General features: G+C 45.7%; 1 long non-coding RNA gene across 1 annotated transcript; it reads right to left on the reverse strand.

The window, feature by feature from the left end:
• Window positions 1–399: 399 nt before the first annotated feature.
• LOC116087743 lies at window positions 400–1,633 on the reverse strand. The gene is made up of 2 exons (XR_004117605.1): window positions 1,592–1,633; window positions 400–818 (listed from the first exon to the last, which is right to left on the reverse strand). It is a non-coding gene; the product is annotated as an uncharacterized LOC116087743 (long non-coding RNA).
• Between the last annotated feature and the right edge of the window lie 7,509 nt (window positions 1,634–9,142).

Consider the following 9,142-nt stretch of genomic DNA (forward strand, 5'->3'; position numbering starts at 1 on the left):
GGTCTCGCCTTCATCTTGAATGACAGCGCAGGAGCAATTCTTAGTAGATTTTAGATTTTAGACATTAGATTTTAGTAAACATTAGATTTTCTGCTCTCCCTGGAGACAACTTGCTCCTGTTTAAATGTGAAATGTCCCCCACAGGTTCATGTGCTGCGTGCGTGATTGGTCCCCACCTAGTCACGTGGTTTGGGGTGGTGCTTGAGACTTTAGGGGTGGAGTCTAGTGAGAAGGTGGAGGCCCCTAGCTGGTGCACCTTTAAAGGGCATCATGTCATGCTCCTCCTTCTCCCTCCCACTCTCCCTCCTCCCCCTCACGCTTCCTCTGCCTTCCTTCCTTGCCACCATGAAGTGAACAAAGCTGCTGCCTTGTATTGAAACAAAAAACGGAATAAGGAAATTTGTGGAGCAGTTTTCTTTAAGATGCTCTGGGCAAATTCTTGTTACAGTGACAGAAAAGTCGGCCAACACAGTAAGGACCCACTGAAGCCTTCAGGAGTTGACACACTGGGAAACTGGGCTTAGTTATGAGGGCAGCAAGTGGGATGGGGAGACTCTGAGGTCGCAGGTGCCTTTAAAGGAACCACGGGGCTTGTGTCTTTCCCGGCCCTTTCACAGGCAGGGGCTTCCTGTTCCTCGTCATTTTAGGGCCAAGGAAGGCCGAGGGTGAAGACCTGGGACTTTCCCACATGCCATCTGGGCCCAGTTTTGCTGCCAGTCCCTGGACTTCTGTATCGAATCCAGCTTAGGTTAAAGGACAACATCTGCTATGGGACTCTTGAAATCCCTAGGTATCAGCTGATGCCATTTGGCTGATGCCTAAGGAGAAAGAACGAGAGAGGGTAAAAGCAGTTGAAACAACCCACCTGGCACGTGGCTGGGTCAGGACACCAGGGTGGGGCTGTCCAGGCTACTGAGGCCAGTTGGGGGAGCTTGGACAAGGCCAGTGCTCCATAAACAGAGGGCCTTCAACTTAGGGCCAGATCTCACACTACACCAAGCATGGGGCCGCCTGTTCCCCCAGTTTCCCTACTACATTCTTCTTGTAACCAAGAAGTGGGTAGAATGGAGGAAAGGTATGGGCGGAACAGAAATCCTCCCCTGCCCAGCAGACCTCTCCTGGGGGTCTCCACAGTGCGGACAAAGGGCTTTCTCTTTCATGATTGTCTGTAGACTTTCCACTGCTGGGAGCCCTGCCCGCAAGAGACAGAAAAGGTGTGTGAGGGGATGTGCCTAAAGGTGTGAAGATAGGAATCGGGAGACAGAGGTGAGGTAACCATGAATCCCATGGCTGACCACACAGTAGGCCAAAAGAGCCCACGATACCCACCCCCCTCCAGGCTTTAAGTTCCACGACATAGGTCTGAGGCAAATAGACAGGTCAAAAACATTGCTGACAAAGAAAACAGCTCTACAGTAATTTCACCAGAGAAAGCGGGGTGGGGATGAGGGTTTCTTATGTGTCTTGAGGGTTATATAAGGGCAGTGCAAGCAGAATAATCCTGCTGGGCAGGGAAAGGGACCTCCCTCCTGCTAGGAACGCAAAGATGTCACCACTGAGGCTCTTCTCGCACCAACCCTGCAGTCCCTACCTTGTGGTCACAGAGGTAGGTCCCACTTGACGAAGGGGGAGGGGCTGGGGTCTCGAGGACCAGTGTTGGGCAGGCTGCCGGGTAAAGGCAATACACCTGTTGTGCTACTACTGCTGCTTACCGGGCGGCAGCAGTCCATCTTCCTTCAAACATGTCCCTTCATGGGTGCGATGTGCACAGCGCCTGAGTCAAGGAAGGGGATCTTATTTTTCGATAAAGTAGTGGGAAGTGCGGAGAGAGGGGCTGCCCAAAACTACCAGAAGTGAAATTCTGCCCTCTGGTTGGTCAAACTCACAGCTCAGCTGGGCTGATAGCATACAGCACCCATTCCAGAGTAGAGGCCCATTAGTGACTTAACCAGGGATGCCTCACCTTAGCGGGAAGCACTCTGCGCTAGTAGAATCCCAGCACAGCACACAGCGGTTTGGCAGCAGACATATTTGGTAAGCAGAGGAGGTTGGCACTGAAAACATATAGGCACAGAGCCACAGGCTCCCAGCCTCAGCGTCCCTGGATATGAGCAGAGAGAACGGCTTCCAAAGCCACCGCAGCCTCGGGCTTCCCAGCTCTTCCTGTCCCTTCTGCCTGCCGTGGCTTTGCTGAAAATAACACATTTCATCATTTGTCATAATTACAACCATCTGATGACATGAAACACAGGCCCGCCTCCCAGCCTTGCCAAGACTGTGACAATACAGGGAGCGTGGGCGTGTGAGCCTGTCACCCTGAGATCCCCGAGTTCCGCAAAAGGTCATACCCGACCGTGGAGAGCCGTTCCTCCCAAATGCTTGGTGTGCTTACAACAGAACTAACAATTACCAGGTCTTCATCCCACTCTTCTCTGCAGCATGGAATTTCCTGCCGTGTGAAGGCCTCGCGTGCAGGAGTAAATTGGTGAACCCTAAGCTTACCAGGACCCTGCAGGTGCGGCTCCCGCCTCCTGCATTGTCTGCACCCCCGCGGGGGTTTCCCTAGACAGTCAGCCGCTACCAAGTTGGCTTCGTTTGCCTTTTGTTTAGATTTTTCTTTTTAAAATCTCACTTTCAAGAAATCTTAACGTCTTACATTCCTCCTTTTTTTTTTCTTTTTCTTTCACATAGATTTTTGACGACAAAGGGCTAAGGTTAAATCAGGGTTACCCTCAAGATAACCAGTTCCACGCCAACATGAGAGCTTTTGTCTCCAGAGGGTTTCTGACCTCTCGTCCAAAGTTTCTTCCACGTTCTCCCCTAAGCTTGGGGTCTATGAGTATCTATGGGCCAAGGAGTGCAGTGCAGACTGCCACATTCCTCAGCAGCCTTGGAGGAGTCTCTGCATGTCTTAGATAGGCACAGTTAATGTGTAGCTCTTAACTGTGAGAGGAGAGAGGTTTTATTGCTTAAAGCAGTGGGTCTCAACTTTCCTAATGATGTGACCCACTAGTACAGTTCCTCATGTTCTGGTGACCCCTAACCATAAAGATATTTAAAAATAATAATAAAAAAACTACTTATAACTGTAATTTCACTACTATTATGAATCACAATGTAAATATGTTTTTGGATGGTGTCTTAGGGTTTGTAGTCCTGTACAAAAACATGATGACCAAGAAACAAGTTGGGGAGGAAAGGGTTTATTCAGCTTATACTCTTACATTGCTGTTGATCACCAGAGGAAGTCAGGACTGGAACTCAAGCAGGTCAGGAAGCAGGAGCTGACACAGAGGCCATGGAGGGATGTTCCTTACTGGCCTGCTTCCCCTGGCTTGCTCAGCCTGCTCTCTTATAGAACCCAAGACTTCCAGCCCAGGGATGGCACCACCCACAAGGGGCCCTACTCACTTGATCACTAATTGAGAAAATACCCTACAGCTGGATCTCATGGAGGCCATTTTCTCACCTGAAGCTCCTTTCTTTGTGATAACTCCAGCTTGTGTCAAGTTGACACAAACCCAGCCAGTACAGATGGTCTTGGGTGACCCCTGTGAAAGGGTCATTTGACCCCCTAAAAGGGTCACAACCCACAGGCGAGAACCACTGGCTTACAGAGGAGACAGAGGTGGGTGCTACGTATTCTTGGGACAGGGAAGCTTCTGTGGATGACGAATTGTAACCTAGGTAACCTCATTCTCATCTGGGGGACCACTGGGTAAGGGGCCCAGTCCAGCTCTCCCACTCACTTATTTTCTAGGAGCTGCTTTGACTTGGTTGTCAATTATGAATGGACCAGAGTTCTTTGGGCTCCGTGTTAGTGATCTACTGGCACCTTCATAATGAATCTTTTTGGCCAGCCTGTCAACATCTCAATGGTTCTTCAGGCTGAAAGTTTCAGATCTGGCCACTGACAGGGCTGCTCTGTGAGATTTCTCTCCTTGACTTATATCAAGGAGACTTTGATCTAATTTTGAGTTTTTCCTCACAGGGCCCTCCCCTGTGCATGCGTGCTTTATTGGCCCCAGACACACGTTGATTTAGGCTAATATTGACCCTATCCTTTGCAAAGAGTGTTTTCAGATGAGGCTACACTTACATGTACTGGGGTTCAGGTTTGGTGGGGGCATTGTCCAATCCATTGGAAGAATCTATTATCCTGTAGGAGAAGATGGAGTGTGACTTTCTTCATCCTCAGCTCCTTACCAGCTAGCTTGGATGTCTCCATCACTCAAGGAAGGGTCCGCTGCATACCTCTGTCACTATGGCTGTGACTAACTCAAGCAAGAGCCAGGCTGAGGTGAGTGGCCTGCTGCCCTCAAGGCTCTGGCTACCAGTTCTCCCTCAAAAGACTGCAGAAGCTAAGTCCCAATAGGCGCAGTTATTGTCTAGCTATTGGCTATGAAAGGTTTTATTGTTCAACACAGTGGTTCTCAACCTTCCTGATGCCGTGATTCTTCAAGACAGTTGCTCATGTCATGGCGACAGCCCCCCCACCCCAGATTGTAAGCATCTTTGTTTCTACCTTATAACTGTAATTTTGCTACCATAATGAATCATAATGTAAATATCTGTGTTCTCTGATGGATGTTCTGTTGTCCGGCTCTGAGCTAGGTGGGAAGGAGGTAGGATTGGGCATCACCAGAGAGGACTTCAGGTAAGGCTCTTACAAATGTATAGGATGAGTAGATGCTGATCTACATTAGCATCAAGTGATGTACCATAGTTCAGGCAACAAGAAACCCAAGAACTTCTTTTGCTTTGCCTCTTTGATAGGACCACTTGCTCCCAAGTTTCCTGACTAACGATGTGAGCTTACTTATCCCACTAAGGGGCATATGACTGAGGCAGTTTCCTGCAGGTATTTTATGTCCCAAATTTCTTGACAGAACAGGTTGATGACCTCGTTCCTCCATAACATTGGGTTCTATGAGATGTTAGTATCTTAACAGTGGTGGAGAGTGTCCAATGTCCAATGTCCCTGTACCTCCAAGTCAGGCCCACGATAGGATATGAGCCCCTGTACTTAACCCAGCCTCGAGGTCCCAGCTCTGTATGCAACTCAGCCCCACTTCTCATATGAAGTTGGATGATGAGTTTGCTCTGTTGAAAACCTGAGCCACACCTATGAGCATAGACTTCACATCCTTCATGAGACACAGCTCATGGGAGCACCTCTTACACTTTCTATACCCTGTTTTAGGGGGGAACATGGGGTGAGTCCTGATGTCTATCACAGTATCAGCTGTCAGTCACATTGTTAATGGTACATCACAGGCTTATGAGAGACCAGAGAGTGCGTACCGGGGGTAGAGCCAGAGTAGGGAGAACCTTTCTATTCAATTGTTTTTTAAACAACCCCTTTCCCCAAATAAAGTCCATTATTAAAACACTGCTTTCTTTTTACTGGGATAGTGCAAAAAATATTCTATAAAACATGGAGGCTTGACAGATGAAGAGAAGAGAAAGATACAACTATCTTTCTATAGGGAGCAGAGATACTATTTCTGCAGCCCAGGCTCTCATTCCCTGGATGGTGCATATTGTGCGAGTATAGATATCTGTGGCAGCTTGTTACAATGTCAAAGGTCCAGGTCTCATCCTCTAGGCAGTCATATCCTCTTTGTTCTGTCAGAAATGTCTCTCTCCATCACTGAGTCTCAGCTCCTGTAAGGTGGTTTCTGAGCTGCCAATGTAAGTCATAAACTGCACCCAGGATATGCATCCAGAAACACCTGAGCCCGTGACATCAACTCTGTTGCCAACCCCTGAGCTTTTTGAGCTCCCAGAACATTTGTGTCTCAGTTGACATCCCTGATGTGGTTCTCCCGGAGGAAGTCTTGCTATGAGGAGCTGTCCGGGTGCTGAAGCTGGCGATCGTCCTAGGACCCTTTCATCGTGGTCTTTATGTTGAAATATTGACATGAGAAAGTCATGTGATGCCATCTTGTTGATGCCGTGTGACCATTCACACTCTGACAAGAGAAAAATAGATGGCGAAGAAGACATTGTACCAAATGTCAGGAACATGTTTTAAGATACAATCCAGACTATGGCCTCCCTTTGGCTTAAAGCTTGCTATGACTTTACAGTCCAGCCTAAAGGGCTGCTTTGATGTCTCTCTTGTCCCTTCTATCTTTTTGTCTTCCTCCAGTCTACCTTTGATGTAGAAAGCTGTCCCCTGAGGACAATAAGCTTGCATTTTAAATAAAAGCCAGAAATTTAATACAAATTTAGCTGTGTTAAAATATTAAGCAGTTCAGAGCATACATTAGAAAGTGCTGTACTATCTGGTTCTATTGTATAGAAATAAAGACTTAATCATGTGTTTTTGCCTTTCTCAACTTTGATTGTGACATTTCCTTTTTTTTTTTTTCATCCACTGTGATTTTAAATCTAGTCAACAACTCCATTCTGTGCTTTATAGAAATACTCAGAGTTTTTAGGTTTCATTTTCTTAACATCTTTATGATGCAACCACCAAATGTAATTTTATAATAAAAGACTATAACACATAGCTGTTTTAACAATTATAGTTTAATGTTTGTGTTTTAATTTGCAACCCACAAAAGAAGAGCTATTTTGTCATCTTATATTGTGGAGTAATCTCTCAGCTGGGGGAACCAGAAGAGAACAGCATGCCCTTCCCTCAGATTCTTCATGATTCCCTTTCTACAACTGAAGAACAATGCCCAGGCCAGGAGCTGACCATGAGTGTAGCTCCTGACCTTCTTAAATTGTGAAGTTTTCTGTTTCTCTTTGTGTGAGTGTGAGTATGTGTGAATGAATATGTGTGAGTATGTGTGGATATGCGTGTGTGTGAGTGTGTGTACTTGAGTGTCTGTGTGCATGCACGCATGTGTTCATGCACGTTTATTCAGTTCCATATTTCAATGACAATCATAGATTTGTGATGACCTCTGAAGCAATGTTTTCAGTAAATGTTTCCCAGGCTCCTGCTTTACCGTGTGTCATTCACTGACCATTATGTTTCTTTATAAATTTTCTGTTTCAAGAATGACACAAAAATGCAATAGCTTTGAGTTTACTTTTACTACATGACACAATTCCATTGAGATAGTTCTGAGCAGTCAACTACATCTACAGAACATGGGATGGCTGGACCATATATGGGGACTCATACTATTTTCAGTTTTTAATTATTATATAGACATCTTTTCTGAACTCTATGTTCATTTTTTATGTGAAAACACCACGTGACTAAGTGCCTATGCTTATATTCTGAAATCTCCTTATGCATCCAGGCACTTGATCCCAGCTGGTGACACTGATTTGGAAGGTTGTGGGATTGACAGGAGGAGGGAAGTCAGTTCTGTCCCTTTTCTTTGATTTCTGATAAAGATTCATAATGGCCAGTGGTTGTCATACTGCAAGACAGGAGCCTGAGAAACAGGCTGAAAACATTGCTTCTGAGTTCATCACAAATCTATGATTGCTACTGCAATATGGACCTGAATAAACATGGGTGTGCACATGCATGCACACACACACATACACACATACACATACATACACGTACACACACACACACCCACACCCCACACCCACACACCCACACATACACTCACACACACTCCACACACATACACACACACACATACACACCCCCACACACATGCACACACTGCTATGAGAAATGACAGCTGCATGTTCCTGCCACCATAGGTGGAGCCCCTCCCATCACTCTGTCTTCCCTCCATGACAAACTGTAATCCCACTGAAACCATGAGCCAAGATATACCATTCTCCCTTTAAATTGTTTCTGACATGTTCTTTCTCACAGTGGTGAAGAAGGCAAATAATAGAAAGGGCAAATGCCCTCCGGTGGTTGAATGAGAGCAGTTCTGTAGCCTTATATGTCTGAATGTTTAGTCACAAGTTAGTGGACTGCTAGGGAGTATTAGAAGGTGTGATCCCATTGAAGAAGATGTGTCAATGGGAGAAGGGTTTGAGTTTTCGAAAGCCCATGTCCTGCTTAGTCAGTTGCCTGAAGATCAGGGTGTAAAGCTCTCAGCTATTGCTCCAGTGCCATATCCATGTGCTTCCCAACATGATGATCAAGGAATAATATTCTAAAGCTGTAAGCAAGCTCCCAATTAAATGCTCCACGTTCAAGAAAAATATGTATGTGGATCCATTAGAACAACTCATAGTCAGTTGTCTGGCTATTCTAACAATGGCTGCTTCACAACAGGAAATCCAAGATCCAATAGTTGTCTTGTTCACGAGGCTGGATGTCTCAGAGAGTCTTCAATATACACCAGAATGCTGAAGAAGTAGGCTGTAATACCAGTGAAGGAATGAACCGAAGTTGCCAACAAGAGTGAGGGCAAGCAGGCGAAGAGCAGTAGCCTCCTTCTTCCCTGTCCATAGCTACAACCAGAAAGTGTGGTCCAGTTGAAGGTGAGGCTCTCCACCTTTAATGATCCAATCAATAAAATTCCTCACAGGAATACCAGGCATCTAGGGTTTGGGTTAATTCTGGGTAATTACGTTGTCAACCGAGAATAGTCATCACATATCCCCAGTGATTGGCTGTTTGCAGGAAGGTGCCCATGTTTAGAGATTTGAAAACCTCCTAAACTCTTCTGGAGCACTGCTTGATTCTGCATTCCTAGTGGCATGGACTTTTGAGCCTCTTTGTATCCTTGTAAGTGGTAGAATTCTAATACAAAACTATCAGCGTCTAAGTTACAAATTCAGTTGCTCTAATGGCTATGAAACTTCAGACTGTCTCTCACTTCAGCGGCGTTTTGGTGCCGTTGAGCTCTAACTCCTACCAGTCTGCTGGTAGGATTCTACGCGGCTGGATTTATGGGTGCACAGCGACTGTGATTTAACAATGGCAATCTTATGGCTGTGGTCTGCAGTGATGCCCCTGTCTGAGGCTTACACTCGTGGTTCACCTCTCTTTTTGAACTTTTACTTTATTTCTAGAGGTTATAAAGAGAAATTTTTTTTGAATGGTAAGTGTTTCCATTTCATTGGTTTTCTCTAGGCCTTTCTTTTTTTTTGAATTTTATTTGTTTAAGTGCTTTATTACTTCCTTTCTTCTGTTTGATTCAGTTTGTTTTGACTTTGTGTTTTTAGATTTTGATGTTGGAACCTAAGTATGATTCAA

The sequence above is a fragment of the Mastomys coucha genome, unplaced genomic scaffold (genome assembly GCF_008632895.1).
Source record: "Mastomys coucha isolate ucsf_1 unplaced genomic scaffold, UCSF_Mcou_1 pScaffold13, whole genome shotgun sequence".
Classification (NCBI taxonomy): domain Eukaryota; kingdom Metazoa; phylum Chordata; class Mammalia; order Rodentia; family Muridae; genus Mastomys; species Mastomys coucha.